Genomic DNA, 24,109 nt, shown 5'->3' on the forward strand with positions numbered 1-24,109 from the left:
CTTGCTTTGTGATAACTGCATTGTAATGGTAGCGAGGTGTAAACAGCGCGTGGTAATGACATACATCCGGAAAAACATTTATGATACAGAAACCCAAGCCTGGACAAAGTGATGTTGACTATAAAAAGCACTGAAAAGTCACAAAAGGAGTGAGATAATAAAGCAAACCTTACACACACTGATATCATCCTCATTTGGAAGGAAGTAGAAGTCACAAAGAACATGTTGAAGTAAATATAAATAAATAAGAAAATATGCAACATAAGACTGCATGTTATCGCCGTGGATCTGCCTTCCTCCAGCAGAAGCTGCCCTGCTCTGAACAAAATATGCAGTAAAAGGGGGCATATTTACAAAGTATGCAGGACCTCACAAGACAAAAGTGTTTATACAGTAAAAGAACAGGAGGAAATTGTTCCAGGAAATTAACTGATGTAAAACCTAGTACTGCTTGTTGCTATCATAAACAAAGAAAGTGATCAAAATTAATCAGGACGTTGTTTGTAAGTGAACAAATTGATGTGAAAGCCTTTGCTGATATTAGGTAAAAAAACCGACATAATTTCCATGACCACATACAACAAACTCAGTCACAAAGTACACCTTGAGTCCAGTAATATGCCAGGAGACTACAGGAATATAAATTTAAGATAGAAGGAGTAGTCCATTCTAATCTGGAAAGAAGTTTATGAAAAGGTTTTTGTTGTAGATTACAATGTGAATATCCTAGTATGATTGGACCAACAGAAAACCTAAATCCTAATACATTTTTGCAAGCCTTTCTATGTCTTCAAGACCCAAGAAATCGATGAGAATAGCATCATAGAAGAATACAAACAAATATTAGATGAAAAACGTAGAAGCCTAATTGACTTTTGTCATAGGATTATCCTGAAAAACTTGATGCCCATTCTGTCAGTGAAGGTGTGAGGAATATACTGCATTCAGTGTACACCAAGGGGAAAACAATACTGAAGGAGTGGTTTGAAAAGGGGTCAATCCAATCAGTCAATGAAGCAGAATGCCTGTCACCCATGCTGATAGCAAGTTAATGGGTAGACTAGACATTGATCTTTGCCAGCACATTTGCTACTTAGTGGCAGACTGCCAGCCACAAACACTACTGGCAAATGAATTGGTGATCACATTAGGCCAAGCCAAAATGTTCAAAACCCTTGACTTCAGTGCGGTTTACAACCAAGTAGAATTACATGATGATTCACCGCATTCATCACCCCAAAGGGGAACATACCAGTTTTGTGAGCTACCATTTGGAATTTGCTCAGCATCTGCAGTTTTTCAACATATCAGGAACCAGAAGTGTGAAGAAATGCATTGTGTAAGAAAATTTCAAGAAGATGTGTTAATTACAGTAAGGCAATTGCTAAACAGGTTTCTTTTTTTGTGTTGTAATTTTTTATTGAACTTTTGTGTATAATTCATTATGAAACCAATGACTAGAATAATAGTTTATAATAATAATTTATAATAAATAGATAAATAGGGTGATAGGAATAAAGACAATGCAAGTCTCTTAAAGGTTAACCAGAACATATAAATATATAAACAATTAATTTGGTAATGAACCCAGAAGGAAAAGGATAGCAGAAGAAAGGAAAAAGGAGAGAAGGAGAGGAGAGTGATATAAGAAAATTCAAGAGCTAATGCATATACAGATATCAATAACAATAACATGAACATTTACCTATATAAGGTTTTCAAAACTGTAAATTGCAATTGATAAAAATGAATGTAAAATGTTTGTAATAAATCATTTTGGAACATTAACATATAAAAGACCAGGAAACGAATATGGATAAATGTGCCTGATGCATGTTAATATAATAAGTGATAATCTAAGGGATAATGTAGGTAAATATTTACCATTCTACAGAATGTATGTACTAACCTAAAAGGGGAGGGGAGGAAGGAAAGGTTAAACAATGTTAAACATTACAACCCTATTTGTACAGTGTTACGGATCCAGGGAGGTAGAGGGTAGAAGGAAAGATTAATATGGAGAGAATGGTGATATAAAAATAAATAGTAATATATATAGAGAAGATACAGGGTAAGTAATTCAAAACATTGTCAATCGATCCATGTGGGAATGAAGAAGGGTAAAGATTAATCCGTACACATACACAACAATATTTATATATGTAAACATATACATATACACCCATAAAGAAAATCTCCAGAAGCGATGGAGGATACTGATTAGATATGATATGTGTTAGGAATTATCTACTAGTAGTCAATACTATCACTGATTCATTTGGATTACTCACTGCAAAAATGTATCATTATCATTACCTGGACCTAGAAAGGGTGACCATACTTAAAGAAACAAATCAGTCTGGTCCTGTACATTGTATATGATACGTTCATAAGAAGCTGTTTGAATCATGGCTATCAACCGAGTTTCCTACGACAGTGGGTTAGGTGATTTCCATTGTCTCAATATACATATTTTTGCTGTAGCTAAAGCTGTGTGCAAAAGTCAAGGCTGAGATTTAGAGAGTGTTTGTGATTGACATGTATCATGTAAAAGAATAGTGGCATGCGAGAGCGGAAGTTTCAAATGCATCATAGAATGTACTTTTTTTATGTTTCAAAATCTAAGTTTATTGAATGCATATAGAAGAAAAACATCAAAGTAACATGAGGTACAACATCAAAAAATACATCGTGAGGGTCATCAATAGTAGCATAATAGCAGGAAATTACAAGAAAAATGAAATTTATGGCAATAATAAAAAATAGAAACAGACTCAAGAAGTAATAAATATAAAACTAGAACAAGTATAGATGGAACAAAAAATATTAATAATCATAAAATTCAAGGAGGCTAGGGAACTTCTTGCATACAAGGGGCAAGAGCACAAGATTTTTTAGCACTATTATCTAAGTAAAACATTTTAACTACAAAATTCCGGAAAGAGTGTATCAACGGACATTCACAAATGATATGAAATATTTCACAAGCATTATTATCCCATCTCCAGCAATTAGAATGAGAAATTAAACCAGCTCTATGTAGTTTTGTGGGTGACCATTGCCAATCATGAAGGATTTTGTACAGACTAAATTTAAATAGCGCTTCTCGTGCGCCCTTATTTAAATAATCTAGGAACTCTGACCACTCATCATCCTTATATGAAATAGATAATTTGGCTTGTCCTCTAGTACACAACTCCTGCGAGAGTGGTTGTGAAAAAAGGTGGGATGTGAGTGTTTGGCATAAACCAGACGTAACCCCCTTATTATTTTCCCAAGTACAGAGATATGTTACTACTGGTAAAGCCTGTAGAAGCCAGGGTTGTGGTCATACGCTCCTCCACAAGGATTGTCGAAGCTGTGTATATTTCGTGGATTGTATGTTAGGCAAATCAAATTCAGCTTGAAGTTGTACAAATGTCTTAAGTTCTCCTTCAGAGAGGAGTTGATCTAAGGTATGAATACCTGTTGCTTTCCAGAGGGGCCAAGATATTGTTTGTCTAATAATACGTATACTAGCATTGTCCCATAAGGGGGCATTTTAATGGAGCCGGGGGTGTGAACCCAATAATCGGTGGGCTTGTTGCCAAGACCTGCACATGGCTGATAAGATCGGATTTATGGAGTCATTATGATGAGTCCCTGTCCCATATAAGACGGAAAGGCTTGCTTCTCTCAATGACAGATATCTTTCTAGATGCACCCATTGTGGTACGTCAGGTGTTTTGGAAATCATGTAAGTCATTTGAGATAGCTGCATGGCAAGGGCATAATGTTCCACTGAAGGTAAGCTCATTCCCCCGTAGTGACGGTGAGCCTTTAATTTCAGGGAGGAATGGCAAGGTTTAGCTGAGTTCCATAAAAAGGATTTTATCTTAGAATCTACTGAACGTAATGTGATTAGATGGATCTGAACAGGGAGCATACCAAGAACGTATAAAAAAGTAGGAGAGTAACCATTTTAATGGCTTGTACTCTGCCCCACATTAAGAGTCCCAATACTTTCAATTTTTCAAAGTCACACTGCATCTGGACAATGAGGGGATTTAGATTATCCATAATTATTCCTTCTAGAACCTTGTTCATCAATATACCTAAATATTTGAGGCGTGAGGGTTGCCAACGGAAGGGAAATCCATGTATGGCTGCTTTTGCAGTCCTATCTGAAATGGGCGGTGCTTTGCTTTTGTCTCAATTAATTTTGTACCGGGAAAAGAAGGAAAAATGATCTATAATTTGAAGTATGGACGGCAAAGAACTAGGCAAATCTGTCAGTGTAAGTAGGATGTCCTCTGCATACAAATAGATTTTTGATTCTCCCGTCTGAAGGGGTATACCGGTAACATTGGTAGCTTTGCGTATTGTGGCTGCTGAAGGTTCCATCGCTAAAAGGAAGAGGAGTAGAGAAAGGGGACATCCCTGGTGAGTCCCTCTGCAAATTGGAAATGGTTCTGAGATGAAACACCCGCAATTCACCTGTGCAGTAGGATTATCGTATAACAGGCGTATTTTGGCTATGAATTGTTCACCCAATTCATAATTATGTAATACTTTAAATATATATTCCCATTCAATATGGTCAAACACCTTTTCTGCATCAAGTGATAAGGCTAGTGCATCATTTTGAAGACTTTTGGCATACCATAGTGTGTGGGCTAAAGTGCGGAGATGGTTCCTAGAGAAACGACCTGGAACAAATCCGCCTTGTGTACGATGGATCAGAAAGGGTAAAACTATATGTAAACAAGAGGCTAAAATGCTAGCTAAAATTTTTATATCACAATTCAAGAACGATATGGGACGATAACTGCCACAGACTAAAGGGACCCTCCCAAGCTTGGGTAATACAGCAATAATAGCTGTATTAGATATGAGACCCAGTGAAGTCTCATGTTCTGCTTCCTGGAATGTAGAATGAAGAGAATTCATCACTTCCTTTCCTGCCCATCAATAGAATTCTGTAGGAAAACAATTTTCACCCGGTACCTTATGATAGGGTAAATTATCTGATGCATGTGAGATCTCTTCCTTAGTAATTTCTCCCTCTAGTAAAGTTCTATCTTCATCTGATAGGATAACTTTGCTCGTGTGAGAAAAGTATCTAATTTATCATCTACAACTTGAGGTTCAGCAGTGTAGAGAGAATTATAAAACAGAGCATATTTGTTAACAATGTCTTGAGGTCTGGTTAATGTGGTGCCTCCCGCTGATTTTATACCCTGTATAGCCATGGCAGCTTCTCTTTGCCATAACTGCACTGCCCGTAATCTACCCGCTTTTCCCCCCTGTTCATAATGACTCTATTTCTTTCTGTGTAACGCATATTTTGCCTTGGAGGTAAAAAGATTTAGAGCCATACGAGCTTGTTCTAAGGATTTACGATGCAAAAGTGTTCGATTATCTGTGCATAGACGAGTATAAGACGCAATGTCTTGTTCCAGTTCTTTCTGTCGAGCAGCAGTTTGTTTTTTAGCTTGTGCTGCGTCTCTCATGAGCTGCCCACATATAGTAGCTTTTGCTGCTGCCCATAGAGTTCTGCCCGAATTAACGGATCCTCGATTGACGGAAATGTATTCTTGAAGATGAGATTGCAATAAAGCTTTGTTCTGAGAGGTTCTATAATGCTGTATGTTTATTCGCCAGGGCTTATGTCCCAGCCTGGTCAATCCAATTTCCAGTAAAAGTAGGATTGGGGAATGATCAGAAAGTGCTGCCTCTAAAATTTGGGAAGCTTGTGTCATTTGATTCACATTTTGAGAAATTTAAAACTAATCAAGATGAGATAGTGTACCATGCGTAGGTGAAGGAAAGGTGTATTCTACATCTAGCTGCGGGGTACGAGGTTGGATGTCAAGCTGGCGCTGCCACCGCCTGCTCGCTTCCTGTGATGGGACCTAGTCGGTACCGCAATTGCAAGGCCTATGGATGCCCACCTGATAAGGAAGAAGAGCTGCTACGTCAATTCAGAAGGGACGGAGCACCATCCAGCGGGGGCTTTAGCGCGCACCAGCTCTTCATGGTGCTGCTCACTGCCGCCTGCCTCTTCTTCCTGCTGCTGGGGCTCACGTACCTGAGAATGCAAGGTAGCAGAGGACCACAGAAGGCTGCAGCGGATCAGGGCATGAAAAGAGCCATTTCTGAGGAAGCTGGAGCAATACAAACAAAGAAAAGAAATGTAAAGAGCACGCTTCATATATTGCATGACAAGATGGCCAAAATTGCAGGAGATCACGATTGTGGTGACTCTGTCAACCGAAGTCTTGCAGTCCAGGAGGCAGCAGCATATTTAATAACCTTGGGTCCCGACTTTGAAGACTTATTCAACTCATCACTGAAGTGGATTTTAAATTCTAATGATAATACGGGAATAAAGTGCATTGGTAGTGTCCCTTATGAGAAAGTAAGAAATACAACAGCTATCAAATACCTGGAATCTACAAGACCTCAGAAGTCATTTGTGTGCAGATTTCGATGGGCAATCATTACTGTAACGCACAGAATGTCACCACTACTATTGGGAATTGTGATAATTTGGGCTATCATTTACTATGTAAAATATTGTTGGACAAAAGAAGAGGAAGAAATCAGGCAAATGCATGACATGGTGGTCAAAATAAAAGATGTATTGAGGAGCCACAATGATACTTGTCATGAAAACAAAGACTTGCAGCCTTACATGCCCTTTCCTCATGTGCAAGACTCATTAGTACGACGTCAAGACAGGATTAAAATGAAGAAAGTGTGGGACCGAGCTGTTAACTTTGTTGGTTCAACTGAATCTAGAGTACGAACAGAATGTCGGAGAATAGGCGGTGCAGATTTTTTAGTATGTAGGTGGATACACCCGTCTGCATCAAGTGATAATGTTTCAGTGCTATCATCAAAAGTATGGCACGGTCATGCTTTTCATCTGGATCGAAGGAATTCTCCTCCAAACAGCTTGACGCCATGTCTGAAGATCAGAAATATGTTTGATCCAGTAATGGCAATAGGAGATCATTGGCATCTTGCAATTCAAGAAGCTATATTGTAGAAATGCAGCGATAATGACGGAATTGTTCTCATAGCTTTGGACAAAAACTCATGTGAGGGCTGCATGTATGTCAAATGCCTATCTCCAGAAAATGCTGGAAAGGTATTTAAAGTACTGTACGGGTCGTAGTTTGATGAGGAAAAATCTTCCAGTGCTTTTACTACCACTTTCCAGTAGCAGCATCCTATTTGACCCTGAATCACCTAGGGTCCCCCTACCACTGGGATCCTGCTCAAATGCCCAACACTCATTACTGCTTCTGGGAAAGGGGAAGATCTGCAGACTTTGGAATTGTCCCTTCTACCTCTCCTCTCACCACTCTTGACCTGGGGGTGAGCTGGAGGATGAGGTGGACGGCGTTTCCCAGCAACACTGTGACCGGTGCTCTCAATGGAGCTATGACAATACCCCCGGGGCTGAAACCATAACTATCTGTTCTTAGTGAGGTGCCCGAGCAACCTTGGCCGATTCCAGGTGGAGCTGTCCTATGCAGCTATAGAGGAGTTTGGCTCTGGTTCACCCCTCGGCCATCACCTACACAGCCGTACATTGTTTTCCTTGCCTTCCCATTGTGTTTCTTACCTGCTTTCCTTACCCCTCTTTACCATTCCACCTCTTCCTTTTCACTCCCCACAAGATGTGTGTACGGGCTAATTTCGTTTTTTTTCGTATGTCTATACTTGGCTATGTAATTATGTAACCTGTAACTCACTGATCCTCATGTAAAGCGCTCTGATGCCTTCAGGTCAAGCCAGCGCTATATAAAGCTTTGCAAATAAATAAATATCTGCCAGATGAGAGAGACACCAGTGATATACCAAACCATTGTCTGCCAATATCTCGTACATCAAAGCTCTGTCTCCCGCGTTAAACTCATCTAAGGGCCCTCTTTTGTCCAGAATTGGGTCACATACTAAATTCCAATCTCCGCCGATAAGGAATTGAGAAGCGCCTATCTCAATTAGAAGGCAGTTCAACTGGAGAAAGAATAATTTTTTTCGCTCCAGTTGGAGCATATATTGAGCCAACGCAAATATGAGTTTCACCAATTAATAATTTGGTAAAGACATATCGCCCATCCGGATCTGTTTAAGTTTTTAACACTGTCATTGGTAATGATTTAAGAATAAGGATCGCAACTCCACATTTATGAGTAGGGTTCACTTCTGGATCTTCTCCATTTCGTATACTGCTATGGATCACCCTTCCCAGCCAATCTCTATGCTGTTTTTCAGATTCTTTAGTATCAAGGTGGGTTTCTTGGAGGGGAGCTATATCCACCTGCTTTGATTGTAAATAAGAGAGTATTTTTTTCCTTTTGATGTAGTGTGTTAGACCATGAACATTCCATGTTAGTACACAAAGGGCGTTTGAGATAACCTGTCTAACAGAAAAAGGGAAATAGTTGGTAATAAGTGACTACAATAAATCTCAGAGTGTGTCACAATAAATTGAAAGAGTTTGTGAGGTATTGTTAGGTGTGTGAAAAGGGAAAAGAGAAGTGTGAACAAAGGAGCAAAAAAAGAGAAGAGAAATATAATTTTAAAAAAGGGGGAGGGGAAAGAGTGTATAGCAAAGAAACCCTGGGGTCCGTAACAGGAGTCAGATGAATAATGGGCTAGCCAAAAGAGTGATGATAATTGTTAACCAAAGAGGACGTATGTGTAGGAAGCTGGGTCTAAATCAGCAAGAGGTAATACATAATGCAAGTTGTTAAGGGAAAAGAAAAAGGTCGGGAATAAAGGAGGATGATGACAAGGAGGGGTAATAGGACAAGGAGGGGTAATGACAAGGAGGGGTATCCAGTAATGGAAATAGGAGATCATTGGCATCTTGCAATTCAAGAAGCAATATTGGAGAAATGCAGCGATAATGATGGAATTGTTCTCATAGCTATGGACAAAAACTCATGTGAAGGCTGCAATTCAAGAAGCAATATTGAAAAGCCAAATCTTGGATGGTACAAGGGACGTTTAACCACGGGTCCAGCCACTTTGGGGCAGCCCTACGAGGAGGGGCTCCATCGGGAGAGTGAAACAATGATTGACAAATATAGAACCAAATGGGCTATTATAATGCATAGAACAGAGTATATATTATTATTATTAATAAAGAAGCATTATGTTATGATAGCAAAACATATTATTGAACCGTTGAGTTAAAAATATTTGCATGTATATAAATAATACAATCAAAATAAGAGATTGAATTATCAACAATAATATTAACTATTTCATGTAGAGCTGTGATAGCAACAATCATATAAAATCTATTTATAAATATGAAAGATATCTACCATGTATGTGAGAATAAATGAAGTAATAAACCTGTTATTCAAAGTTAGTATGAATAATATAATAAATATGATAAAAACAGATATAATATAAATGAATTACCAGTTGTAATACTCAGCTATCGGATGAGTAGACTCTGACCAAGATTGTACAGGAGTACTAATTCATCCACATTCCGCGTCCAAAGTAGATTTTAAGGGAGAGCTGGACTTATCCCAATGTTGCTTCTTTGTGAAGGTAGATACAGTCTGAAGGACTGAAGCCTTGTCTTCATGACTTTGAATAGGTCTTTCGAGATCTCTGCCTCGCTGTCGAGGACTGTTGACTTTCCGTCGTGCGTTGCCCAGTGTTTGTATCAAGGAACTGGATTGTGCTAATTCTAGAATAGAGTGCTGAGTTTCCATATCTTGCAGTTTCTAGCTATCTATGAATGAACGGAGGTCTTCAGGATCATAGAAATCTTTGTAGATTCCATCTTTGGTGATGCGGAAGCGGGTAGGATCGAAAAGACCATATTTAATGTCCATTTGGTGTAATTGAGGTCTCAATGAGAGGAATGTCTTACGACGATCATTGGTCTCTCTAGAACAGTTGGGTGCAATATGAAATTCATACCCATCATATGTAAATGCACCATGAGTGCGTGCAGATATTAATAGTTGTATTATCTGCTCCTGCCTTAAAAAGCAAGCAATGAGAGGACGTGGGTATACCGCAGATTCCTTGCATAGTGGACCAATTCCGTATGCACGCTGTATCTCCAGTGGAGGATCAAAAGTAACGTCCACTAATTTTGGAAGAATATTTCAGAGGAATGCTCTAGCGTTTGGACCTTCTATTTTTTCCAGAAAACCGAAAAAGCAAACATTATCCCTCCTATTTCGATCTTCCAAGTCAATCAGCTTACTGAGCAAAATAGTAGTTCTTGGTCTCTGCTTTGTACCGATTCTAGCACGATTCCACAACTTTTAACCTATGGTCGAGGCCTTCTGTTTTCAAATAAAACCCTGCAATGTCCATTTGTATTGATTTAGTTTCTGCTGCTAAAGAGGATATATTTGAATCCATTCCTTCAAGTCGTTGGCTGACCGCAGAAATTTCTTGTAGTATACGGTTCATAGTTTCTCCTTGCGTGATTGGGTTAATCTGTAGTGAACTTTCTGCTGTAGGAGGGAAACTTTTTGCAGCTATGTTTTGTAACTGTGTAAGTATGTCCGTGAAAAGAGGTTGTTTAGAAGGTTTACTTCCATGCTTGGCAGAAGACATTTTGACTTTCCCAGAACAATGTACTGAGTCAGCGAGTTAATGTAGAGACACAAAGTGGCAACAAAATCACATGTTATTTATCAGTTTAAATTATCAGTCTCTCAATGTTGTAGTTCTACTTGTATTATTGTCCTTTTACCCTGCTTGTCAGGTTTCAGGTTAAAATTCAGAAATGTTATAAATGCGACGACAAGTGTTCTGTGACAGATGGCTTTGAGGAGGCTTGAGTACCACTCCAATATCTTTTTAATTAAGGCGGCTGATCTGACAATATTTGTGGGTATAAGCAGAAAAAAACCTCCTGAGCATTTCAATAAAGGGGTTGAATGTGAAATGTAAAATGTAAATATTGTGTGGCAACTGCAGAATTCAAACATGACACAAAATCCTGTATTCATTCATTCCAACCTGAACTGCAAACCTTGTGAAAAAGAGCAAAGTTTTAATTGAATCACTTCAAAAACATCTGGAAACCGTCTGAGTGGGACAGTGACTGTGCTGCTGACACTCTGAAAAAAAGACAGCTCATCCGCTTCCCGGGTACATTACAGCAGCCGCGACAACAAAACTATGGCTCGGGTCATGCATAAAGTAGGTACCGTCTCCTTCAGAAGCCCCCCTCACAGCAGAGCTCGAAAGTTAGGCAGCAATATTTGCCTGCGGTGTGGAAAATGACAAAATGTATATGTACATAAGCGGCGTTCATTTGTGTTCACCCTCGCCACTGTTGAAGGTAAAGAAAGTCACGACACAGTGGCCCCGCCATCTTGTTCCCTTTTAGGCTCCATCACGAACATAGATAGTAGCCATCTTTGTGTCATGACCTCTCTGCCCATTGCCGATAGCCATCATCTCTCTCTCTCTCTCGCTCTCTCTCTCTCTCTCTCTCTCTCCAGCCCCGCAAGCACCCCGCGCCCCGACAGCCCCCGGTCTCTCCTGTTCGGGCCATAAACGCACCGCTAAACACGACCTTGTCACCACTCTGGACCCCTGCCACCTCGCTCTTTCATTCTACTCATAGAACGGGCCCTTTTGGTAACCTCTTCCTCCCTGCCCGATTGCCCGGCCTGATCCCAGACCATCACCTAGCCCAACAGATGCAGTTTATTGCTTCCTACAGTAGGACCTCGCCTCACATCAGAGGAGCGGTGATTAATCAAGGCCTTCACACCCCTAGACCTGACCGACACCCCCGCATCCCTCCCAGGAACACCCTTCCTCTCTTCTGATGGCCCCCCCCCCGGCTACACCTGGCCTCTCGACCCAGTCCCACATCATAAAACTAGGTGTCGTGGATGTACCCCTCCGGCCCCGCATAGCGAAACATGATCTTATCGCCTGCCCAACCTTAGTTCTGACCACCCCCTCCTGCCCTCGTGCCCTGTTGGAATGTCCGGCTGCAGATTACAATCACATGTCACATTTGGGAGGGGAAGACAACATCAGAGTGGTCAGTATGGGAATGGGCCTGGAGCTGGGGTCCCAAACATGCCCTTTTTGTACTTCAAAGTGTCTTTATTGCAATAAGGAATGTTTGTACATCATAAACCTGTGTATAAAAGTCGGAGCCGTAGAGAAACTCGAGAGAGCACCTCGAGAAGATACCCTGTTGTCTGGTTTGATGTGTTCTGTTCCGTCGGAAATAAACTCCTGTTTCCTGCCTTCCAGTCTCCAGCGCCTGCCTCTTTATTTGGGTAATCATGAGTTGGGTGAGAAGCGGCTAACGCCGGGCAAACCTAGAAAAGGGGTAAACGACCTGATCTGCCTGAACCCTTTTTCATCAATTGGCGTCCCAAGCGTGGGGCCCATCAGCGACACGTGGATCCAGTGACAGAGGTCCCAACGACAGAGTGAACGACTGCAACGATCGGGAAGAGCTCCTGCCCGATAGACCCTTGTCTGGCAGCCGATCATCCGAACTTCACCGGTTCCGAACAGACCTCTCTCGAGTGATCTACGGTCCTGACTGGGAACCATCAGGAGTGCCACAGCAATTACGGAGAATAGAGGACGATCGGGCGCTGGAAACGGAAGACGAGAAACCGTCCATACGGTCCGGGTAAGGTCGTGGAAACACGACAAATTGCGAATTGATTGTTTGATTGTCATTGGAAAATACTAGTATTACGCATTTTGATTGTTTTGTCCTGAGAGATTCTCTGTCTACAAATGGGGAAGGATAGGAGTATTCTCCCTTTGCAGATAGTGAAGGGTGGGTAGCGCAGGATTTTGCCCCCGTTGTAACCCGTCGCGCCTACTTCCCTCTCCATTTGATTGATTGTTATCCAAGCATTTATTGTTTTGGAATTGGTTCTTTTTGGATCATTCTCTATTTGCAAACAAGCACAGGGCCGCCATACTCTGTTTAGTCTTTGCAGATAGTGAAGGATAGGTAACGCAGGCTTTTGCCCCCGTTGTAATCCGTCCTGCCAATTTTTATCCCCCACTGATTGATTGTTTGACCGGACCTTGATCGTTCGGAATTGGTTCTTGGAAAGGATCTTTTCTGCCTACAAGCAGAGAGGAACAGGAAGATCTCTCTCTTTGCAGATAGTGAAGGGTAGGTAGCGCAGGCTTTTGCCCCCGTTGAAACCCGTCGCGCCTATTTTATTCCTCATTTGATTGATTGATTGTTTGTCCGAACTTGACTGTTTGGAATTGGTTCTCTCTTTGGGTATTCCCTATTTGCGAATACTGTAGAATAGAAATATTCTACCTAGTCTCCGCAAAGTAGTGAAGGATAGGTAGTGCTGACTTTTGTCCCCGTTGTAACCCGTCATGCCTATCTCCCCCCCATTGCTCAGTAGTTGGTTCAGCCCGGACCATTTATTAAAGGTAGACCATCTGGCTCCACCGGAGGACACCCCTAATAAAAAGGACATATATAAAGAAAATGCGGATTAGCTGCGGTATCGTGCTAGCAAATAAAAGAACATAAGAATCATTAGGAAAAACAAAAGGAATCGAGTAAAGTCAGTAGGCCACTGATGAGATCTCTTTTCAACCTTACTGAAATGGAAACATTAGGAACAACCCCTCAGGAAGTATGAAACTAGTGAGGAAAGCCGAACTCAACGCCATGATGACTGCGAGACAGCTCGGCTCCACCGACCACGTCGCCCAATTAACGACAAACCCTAGGCAAATATTAGAAATATACAACACTATAGCAAAGTAACAGTTTAAAACGTTTCTATTTTGAACAAAAATATATTAAACAACTATTTACACGGCAAACGGCTGCAACAACAAACCCACAATGCATTTCGCCGTCTGCTTGACACCATTCCTGTCCCTCCTTCCCCAAAGTAGCAATGTCGGGCTACTTTGGGCTACTTTCTAGTAGGTTTTTGGGCGTCAGAAAGTCTACAAAAGCCGTCGGCGGCGGCCTGGGGTGGAGAACCATTACGCGAATAGTCCGGAGGCGACACCACGCGCCAAGGCCTGTCCCCAGGATGAACCAAGGGACCCGCTCCTGTGGCCTGGGGTGGAGAAGCGGCTGGCCGCCCCTCGGCCGGAGAGGTCGTGGGGTGAATGGCCCGGCCCGGAATGAACTCGTCCTCCCATTCCCTTCTTCTCCTGATGCCTTGCAGGCCACGGGGGGGGAATGTCTTGCATATGCCTCCGACCCCCCCCCTCGTCTTCATCGCCTGGTCCGGCCATAACAAATGTCAGCGAGACGCCGTGGGGTGCACTGGGAGGGAGAGGCGGCGCGGACGAGCCTCTCCCGCCTCCCCAGGTGGAGGCCCCTCAGCTGCACCCCCAACGCTCCACGCACCCGGCAAAGGGTTCGTCCACTCTTGCGGTGCAGGGACGCTCCACGCACCCGGCAAAGGGTTCGTCCACTCTTGCAGTATAGGGACGCTCCACACACCCAGCAGGGTCTAGTCCACTGTGGCGGTGCTACGACGCCTCACCCAACAGGCTGGAGTCCGTCTGCTCATTTGACCCAGTGACTGCCGGTAGCTGCAGAACTCCTAAAAATGGCGGTCGACCTTGCAGGAACGAACCTGACGTGCAAGGATGGCCTGGTCGCTGGCCAGCTAGAAAAACGAGTCCTCCGTTCAGAAACGTTCTCCTCAGCTTTGAAGATTCTACGAGAGTTGCGGAGGGCCCTCGACCTCCGCGGGCCCCGACCGCCCCCGATGGGAAATGACTGCCACGATTGCCCGCAGAACGACCAAGACGAAGCCACGGGACGTCGGCGCCCTCATGCTGGCGCCAGCCTCAGTTTTGAATGACCCAAGATACTGCAAACTACCGATTTGATCAGTTCCGGTGGAACATCAGTATGACCCGGTAGGAAAGATTGTTGCCCCTCCCTTTTCTTTGATTGATGGTTCATGTCACCGGTCCCTTCTGTTGCCCCTTAACGCAACTTCTGGACTGCCGAAAAGAAGTTCTGGTCCAACCACGAGTTGGTAGAGACAGTTTGACTATACTTGGACCCGCCTGACCCCACCCAAAATGGCGCCGGTACAAACGAAACTCACAATTCCCCGTTGTGTTCCGGATGCTCAGACTTGATATCGTGAGATATGTATGCAGTTTTGAAGCACATGGCGGGAGGGGATGAGTATTGCTCGAACATTCGAACAGTGAATTTGATATTAAGTTCTGACGCATCATTGATTACAGTATTATTGAAAGTTCAAATCTTTTTGACACTGATGGTACTTACCCACAATGAATTTTCGATATGATTTTATTGCACTTATCGTACCTTGATGAAATAAAACAACCACCGACTCGGTTATGTTTTCCGCAGATAAATATGCCCTCATGTACAGTTCCAGTCTGCTCCGTGGCTGGCCCACGTGGTTGTAGGCCTGCATTTGTACGTCAACATTTTTTAAATAAAGATTTTGTGACAACAAATACAGTCGTAGCTTTTGGATTGGTAAGTTTTGAATACATAGCCCTTGTTTCCGATCTACGTAAAATATAGGCGAAATAAAGCAAGTCGATTACTGAAAGGTTAAAAAGCAAAGTACCTAGGAATATTGAAAATGTGAACGATCCAAGTTGTTGCGTGTGTTTTTTTACTTTTGTGCAACCTAAGGCAATCGATAAAGGTCCCGATGTTCTGTTTTACTTTGTATGCCACATATCTCAAGGAAATTGTTTCAGATGCCCCTAAACCAGACCCGGTACCACTGTAGACCACCCCGACTCCTCGAAGAAGAACACGAGTTCACCCACTTTACCCTGATTGCCCTTTTGTTTCGACCCCCCCACACAAGATCCGCAATACCACACGTGGGCGATCTATGCAATGTGCAGTCCATAAATGATTATGCCTCCCGCACCACCAGTCCCACGGGGCTTAAAATGCCGAGATGGAAGGGACTGCACCCCGCGGAGATAGGTCGATATACGTAGTAAGTAAAATAAAGCCTTTTAGGTTTATGCGCGCGAATGTGTCTTTAAACGCCGCCCCCACCCCTTCTTCTTCCCCTTCTTTCTGCAGGTCGCATCAGAACATCGACTAAAGTGTGGAGAAGACCTAAGCAACGCGGATTTGGGTGATATGAATGCATGTGTGTATGACCGAATGTGTGTAACTCGACTGGATATACGTTGCACGCGTTGACCTGATAAGAGAGATGTCTTTGTACAACTTGAGTGATGATTGGACGGCCGATGGAATGGGGAAAAAGGGGGTCTGAACATAGCACCTATACACGATGAACAGACATAGATATAACGCACCCTTACTTAGAAACGACCATCTCTCTAATAATGCAACCAAGAATGACGTGCACCTACGAGTAGATTCTTACGCCATGAAACTCGAAGTTGCCCATTGTTCCCCCAACTAAGACCCTCCGTTGCCTTGGCCTGGATACCCGTCCGCTAAAAATGATTCAAAGATCCCACCGTAAGTACTAGCCCGACCAGGATAGTTCCCGAACAATTGACGAAAGTATAAGTATTTGCAACAGAGACGAACAGCAAAAGACAGCCAGGCGAATTAAATAGGAAACTAAGGATGCGCAGCATGCAGGAGGAAATGTCTTTGGCCAAGTACTGTTCTATGTTTTGTCTTGAATTCTGTATGTAAATGCATGTACCCCCCCCCCCCTCGCCTGAATTCATGTGTATGTGGTATATGGATTTACGTTGTCCCTCAGTCTGTGTTTCTATATAATATGACCCCTACTGTCTTGTGTTTTGTGCGCATCAAAATGGCCTATTATTGTACACGTTTCTCTCTCTCGTCCTTTCCCTTCATTTTGTACGTGTACCGAATAGTTCATTTAAAATGCGAACGACCCCTGCTCCCTCTTCCTCTGTGTGGTAATGTTGTGCCCCGCCGGCACGAGCCTAATTGGTTTTTCGAACACAAAGGTGATCGACAAAATTGCCAGAAACTAAAACAATTGTAATTTGCCATGTTACTACCTCTCCTTTTCTGTAAAAATGACAGAACTCGAATTGGCTATAAGGAAAGGACAGGTAAGACGACTGATGTCCCCCTAATCTGGCCCTTTTTATAGGAGGACTATACGTCAGTGGCCTTCTGCTCTCAGCTCGTTAGAAACACAATCTCCTAGGCCCAGATTTCCCCACCCCTCCGCACCCAAGTACGGATGTCCAAAACGTCCCCGTTCCTCCCGCTTGACCCCAGCTCCGTAAACTCGAGGTATAACTGATGACCCTGCTTAACTGTTGCTCCCCGAGAAAAGAGTGTTTAGCCTCTACCCCTCTCTCATGATGATAAAAGACTGCCAGGGCTAGGGTCAGAAAGCCACATGCGACATGAATGAACGCCAAATAGACCTAGTTCAAAATCAGTAGACATGCCTGTATACATACTCCACAGTGATAACTTCTGACCGTGACCGATGAAACGTACCCCCAGCTACCTAGATCTGGGACGGAATTGAAATGTATAAATGCCTTCTCTTGCCAGTTCGCTAAAACCTGTTTTGTACCCATTCAAGGATACACAGCCACCGGAGGAGAGGGGCTGGACCTGACGCACAGCCTGGCCACAGATCGTGAGGCGCGTGTGACCTCGACCTAAGATGGAGCCGCAGAGCAACGGGACGCGGGACGATGCACCACTCTCAAACGCAGAAAACGAAGGAATGGGGGGCTGCCTTGAAGCCCTCTACTTGTTGACCCACGCGTGCCAGAAGTCCCCGCCCCTTTGAGCCCGATTGATGGACCTGCCTGCGCATCACCCTTTTGCTCCCCTGGTCCGTCTCAAAGATCCGGTCCCACTCCGCCCTCTCCTCCCTCGATTATCCGACAAAACCCCTTCTATCCTTTCCACGTGGATTCTGACTCCGAGAAAGAAATGCAGGTGCCCAGCATAAGGCACCCTTAAGAGAGATTAGCTAGGAAACAGGACTGTGGCCTAACGGCAAAGGACAGATCACACCCTGCGACGTGTAAAGAAGGACCCGAGCTGGACCTATAGCTCCACCGCCGGTGCTCAACAGCGCCAACGGAAGAAAACGAACTACCAGAACCTACCAGTGATGACTCGCTATTAATAAAGACACTGTGGCGAAGACCCCCCTTTTTCGGAACTTTCTACACCCCTTGACTAATTGCTTGTATTGGACTAAATTCCTCCCTCAATCACTTTTGCCTGTAAAATGTTTCTTCGGTCACTTTTAAGTACGACAAATGTAAATTTATATGTATTCCACCTCGTATGTTGCATCAACTACACACGGTTATATGTAAGTCTACCAATATTGACAAACGCTATTTCATTGACTAAACACGACTATATGTATGATAAACACGGAAATGATCTATCTTATGTAAAAAGCGGCGACTGTGGAAAATGACAAAATGTATATGTACATAAGCGGCGTTCATTTGTGTTCACCCTCGCCACTGTTGAAGGTAAAGAAAGTCACGAAACAGTGGCCCCGCCATCTTGTTCCCTTTTAGGCTCCATCACGAACATAGATAGTAGCCATCTTTGTGTCATGACCTCTATGCCCATTGCCGATAGCCATCATCTCTCTCTCTCTCTCGCTCTCTCTCTCTCTCTCTCCAGCCCCGCAAGCACCCCGCGCCCCGACAGCCACCGGTCTCTCCTGTTCGGGCCATAAACGCACCGCTAAACACGACCTTGTCACCACTCTGGACCCCTGCCCCCTCGCTCTTTCATTCTACTCATAGAACGGGCCCTTTTGGTAACCTCTTCCTCCCTGCCCGATTGCCCGGCCTGATCCCAGGCCATCACCTAGCCCAACAGATGCAGTTTATTGCTTCCTACAGTAGGACCTCGCCTCACATCAGAGGAGCGGTGATTAATCAAGGCCTTCACACCCCTAGACCTGACCGACACCCCCGCATCCCTCCCAGGAACACCCTTCCTCTCTTCTGATGGCCCCCCCCCCCGGCTACACCTGGCCTCTCGACCCAGTCCCACATCATAAAACTAGGTCTCGTGGATGTACCCCTCCGGCCCCGCATAGCGAAACATGATCTTATCGCCCGCCCAACCTTAGTTCTGACCACCCCCTCCTGCCCTCGTGCCCTGTTGGAATGTCCGGCTGCAGATTACAATCACATGTCACATTTGGGAGGGGAAGACAACATCAGAGCGGTCAGTATGGGAATGGGCCTGGAGCTGGGGTCCCAAACATGCCCTTTTTGTACTTCAAAGTGTCTTTATTGCAACAAGGAATGTTTGTTGTACATCATAAACCTGTGTATAAAAGACGGAGCCGTAGAGAAACTCGAGAGAGCACCTCGAGAAGATACCCTGTTGTCTGGTTTGACGTGTTCTGTTCCGTCGGAAATAAACTCCTGTTTCCTGCCTTCCAGTCTCCAGCGCCTGCCTCTTTATTTGGGTAATCGTGAGTTGGGTGAGAAGCGGCTAACGCCGGGCAAACCTAGAAAAGGGGTAAACGACCTGATCTGCCTGAACCCTTTTTCATCAGCGGCCAAACCACCGCTGAACAGGTTTCTGACTTTAAGTAAATTCTACAAAAACATTTAGACAGTGTATTAAGATTGTAAAAAACAAATGCATGTTTTTGTAAACACTATGGAATATCAAAAGCCTTTGACTGAGGGGAAATGTGTTTGCCCAAAGCCATCATTGAGTTTTGGCACTTTCTAAATGTAGAAAAAGCCTCATTTAGCATAATTACACACTTTTTCTGCACTGATGCTGCTTCTTTTTTTGACCCTGTGTACTGGGACTATGCTAACCAGGTTCCAATGCATGCACTCTAACCTTTAAAACATGTTGAAATTGGCAATTCTCCAAATGTGCATACTAAACTTACCTTTAAATCCCTAGTAAATTGTACAAAGTGTAGCCAGGGCCTGTAAGTCAAATCTCAGTAATGGACTGCAGCACATATTGTGCCACCACTAAAGTGACAATTCAAACATGACAGCAGGCCTGCCACTGGTAACTTGGATGTGCATGTTTAGACTGCAAATTCAAACTGTCAAAATAAAGTATTTTGTTTGGGGTAGGTGGAATATCTGTTCTGCAGGCAGAATTGGTAGGATTTTTGTGACTGTGCACTACACTTGTAAGGTGGTGTTCCAACCAAATTCCGCCAATCACAGTGTGGAAGAATTTTTTCTTTTGTGCTGCTCCAGAAAGGTAATAGGCGAGTGCTAGTGAGATTTGGCATTCCCTAGTGCAATTTACGGTTGCCAGACTGACATCCGGTGAGATTTTTTTTACACTACCGTTCGTGATCTGAAGGCTGCCGCTTGAGTAAAAAAATGTACTTAAGTGGCAGCAACATCAACCCAAGTAGCTGGTGCACCGCATTGTGTTGTTTGTGCAGATTTATCAGTGCAGAACCCACTACAGGCACTAAATCACAGCACAAGCAGCACAACATGCCTATTTCTTCCAATTAGGGGAACTCCGCAGAACTCCACGGAGTTAAATTCTTCAAGTTCTGCTTACTGTTACTTCTGACAGGCTTAAACCCTCCTTTTAAATATTAATATCATGCCTAAGTAGGCCTTAAATGTCCATAAGTCGGGGTGCATGATATCTAAAAGTAAGACATGTAAAATGTTAATGTTAAACATGTCTTTACAGTGAAAATGTCCTAAAATCTATGTTCACTGTAGTAGGGTTATTTGTCAATAAGAAAGCATTAGGATACTTTATTAAAGTTAATATTATCTCCACCTAGGAACCAGACAAACGGTTCGTTTTTGGACTATTTATTACAAATTCAGTTCATTGATAAAGGTGAATTTGTAACAAATATTTCACAAAAAGGTACTTTAAAAAAGTAACTATTAGCCTGCCAAAAACCTTTAGAAGCCCATATACCTGAGTTTTCACCTGTTACCTAGAAGACGACCACTCTTTGATTTGTTGTGAATTGGCTCCAAGGATTGGGCAAAAGGGCTTAGTTGTGGGGGGGTGTCCTGTTCCACTGTCAAAATGACTGTCTGGGCAGTGCCCAGGAACTTTGGGCCATATTATCAAGCAAGGGCGATACATTATCGCTGCTTTTATCGGCAGAAAACTGCCGCTAAAGCGGCGATAATGGGCTTGATAATATGCCCTTGTGAATTCCAATAGAATCCCAGGTTCTGGTGTTAACCTGGCCTTCTATTTGAATGTCAGTATATCCTGAGATAGTGATCTGCCAGTTTCTTCTAAGAGGAGCAATGTAATTTGTGTCCAATTTGGTATTATTTCAGTGCAAATCTGACCCGGGTGCTTGGCAATGAGGATAACCACCTAGAGACTGTAAATCTTTGGCCCTTAAGCTGGAGTCAGGTACTTCTTCTGTAAATAGTTGTGTATATTTAAAACATGAGTCAGGTCCCATTCACTGTCCGTAATCTCTCTTTCTAGGACACCCTCCTATTTGGGAGAAGTACCAGAGCCCCCGCCCCATGCAGCACCCGATCCATGGCATGAAATAGTCTCTGCATATTGATGGAGGTGTTTTGGCCAGGCATAAATCCCCATTGGTCTGTATATATCAAAGTCAGCATATAGTGTTGGGTTCTTATTGCCAATAATGTACCCAGTATCTTCCCATACGTTTTAATTAAGAACATGGGACAGTATGACCTCACATTAGCAGGATCTCCATTCTTTTTGGGCAGTACCACAAACATGACCTCCAACAGAGATTGGGACACATACCCTTGGCAAAAGCTTTGGTATACATGGTGACGAGGTGCGGTGCCAGTCGAGTCTTGTATGCTGAGTAAATTTCAGAGGATCAGTCCAACCCAGAAGCCTTTCCCATCAACAACTATTCACTGCCCAATCAAACTCTGCCTGTGCCCGGGGTGGTTAAAGGGACCATTAGTAATGTGCAAAGGTATATTTAATGTCAGCTTGAGTATACCTGAGTACACCAGTGCAATTCCATATTGCTCATATCGGGATCCTGTTTGTCTCCGATTTCAACAACCAGGTTAAACGGCGCACCCACACAGTCGCCTTTATCATGTTGTTTTGCAACACATTCTTAATTAACATGTTGCAAGCGAGCTGACTGCTCACCATATCATTTCCTTATACTACCCACAGTGGAGAAAAGAGTGGGATCAGCAGTGGCCCTCGTTTCAGAGTCACATAGTTCCTGTTCCAGAAACCTAATTTCACCCTGGACCTGCTTCTTGACTCCGTATGTAGTTTTGTCCTGTAAAACCACCTTAAAGCCTCCCATTCAACCCCATGCCGGTGTGTGGAGTCTATGTTTTCCCTGAAGTACTGATCTATGTGGTTCCCTACCAATGTACAGAAAGGCATGTCAAGGAACGCCTGTACTAAGAGCTGCCATGTAGGAATCCAATTTCAAGGCCGAACTCACAACAAAGACAACAAAAAGGATTATGATCAAACACAACACATCCCAAATACTCTGCTTCCTCAATTGATATGGTTGTTTCCCTATCTCATATATACAGATCTAGTTGGGTGTAAACATCGTGCACCAGGAGTAAACCTAAGATTCTTTATCGCCTGGGTAGAGTCCCCTCCAAACATCTAAAAATTGCGACTGTCTCAGCCTACACGAAAATTTGGTTGCGAGTGAGATAATCTAAGCACCCCCTAATAGGAGACCTGTCCTTCATGCAATTGTGTACCATACTCCAATCACCCATGCAAATTGCGTTGGTACATCATATCTAAGACAGGGGGTGCCCAAGTTGTTGTGGAACTGTATCTGATGCATGTTGGGTGCATAGATACTAGCCAGCACCAAGGTCCTCCTGTACAGTTTATTCTCCAATATTGTGTATCTCCTTGTAGGGTCAATGTGAGAACCAAGCTGAACATATGAAACCCCTGGGGCTATCCACACCAAGGTACATTGGTGGATAATGCAGAATAAATCTAACCATGGGCTTGCCTATGCCATTTCATTTTCATTTTGGCTAACTCTAGTGCAGTCATAGGTTTTCTGACTAAAACCAACATGTATGCTGCCTGATGTCTCTTAACTGGGAATTTTGAGTCCCTAACATTCCAAGTTATGCACTGAAGTTTATCCATCAGCAATAGAGTAAGTGCAGGTCATTGACCCCGAATCCAGAAGTATCTCAACCCCTGCTGATAGTGACTCATTCTTTCCATCCAGTGTTAGGGCACAGTCAGTGCTACTCCCTCTATTCGACATCCTCCACCTGCCAGCACTATCGTGAAGGCATACCTCCACTGTGCCAGCTGTAATAACCCATGGGTCTGGAGTAACTCCCTTCCCATGCAAAGATTACAAAACTACTCCATCTGAAATTAAGAATAAGGACGCACTGTGTATCAGGAAGGGGGTTGCAGGTCAACAGAGAACCACCCAAGCTCTCTTCACTCCATTAGAAATGGAATGACAACTGTAAACATGAAAAACAGCAATATACCACCCCCATAGTTGATAATCTCTTGCGATATTTAGTGTGCAGAAATATACATGGAGAATGTAATACCCCATCTGAGGCCAGTTGGGTCTGGGGGAACATGCAAGCAATCATTTTAGAAAATATATTAACACAGGGTCAAAGAATATTGTATGCAGTCCTTGCTGTACGTTTGAGGCAACATAGCAGCCCACAGCCTCATGTTCCTCATTGTTTCTATCCTCATTGACATGCGTTGAGCCATCTGTGTACTTGGAGCCCCGGGGGAGCATCAGCAGGTCAATTGGTCAAGCGCCAGAGTTTTTTGCACCTGGTCCTTCATAGTTTTATTCTTTGATTACCAACGGTCTGGCTATCAGCTTTGTTGTTGACAACCCACACCAGGCCTGGTTTAGGCCCTGTCTCCGTTGTTCACTCTGGTAGACTCTGCCACACCTCCTCTGGGGTATCAAGAAGGTGGGTCTTATTGTGGCATACTACCCAAAGGTGAGCCGGGAACAGAAGAGCATATTAGAGTGCAAGCTGGTGCGATTTCCATCTGACTGAAAGAATGGAGCCACGTTGCTTTTGAATCTCCGTGGTGTAGTCATGAAATGTTTCGCACTATGCCACCTATGGCCATGTGTGCATCCAGTTTTGTCTCCATCAACTGGAGGGTCAGCACTTCACTGTTTTA

The 24,109-nt window shown here is 43.5% G+C and overlaps 1 pseudogene; it reads left to right on the forward strand.

Moving 5' to 3' along the window:
- Positions 1-5,887: 5,887 nt before the first annotated feature.
- LOC144762831 (inner nuclear membrane protein Man1 pseudogene) lies at positions 5,888-7,162 on the forward strand (annotated as a pseudogene).
- Positions 7,163-24,109: the final 16,947 nt, after the last annotated feature.

This window comes from Lissotriton helveticus, chromosome 6, assembly GCF_964261635.1.
Source record: "Lissotriton helveticus chromosome 6, aLisHel1.1, whole genome shotgun sequence".
Lineage (NCBI taxonomy): Eukaryota > Metazoa > Chordata > Amphibia > Caudata > Salamandridae > Lissotriton > Lissotriton helveticus.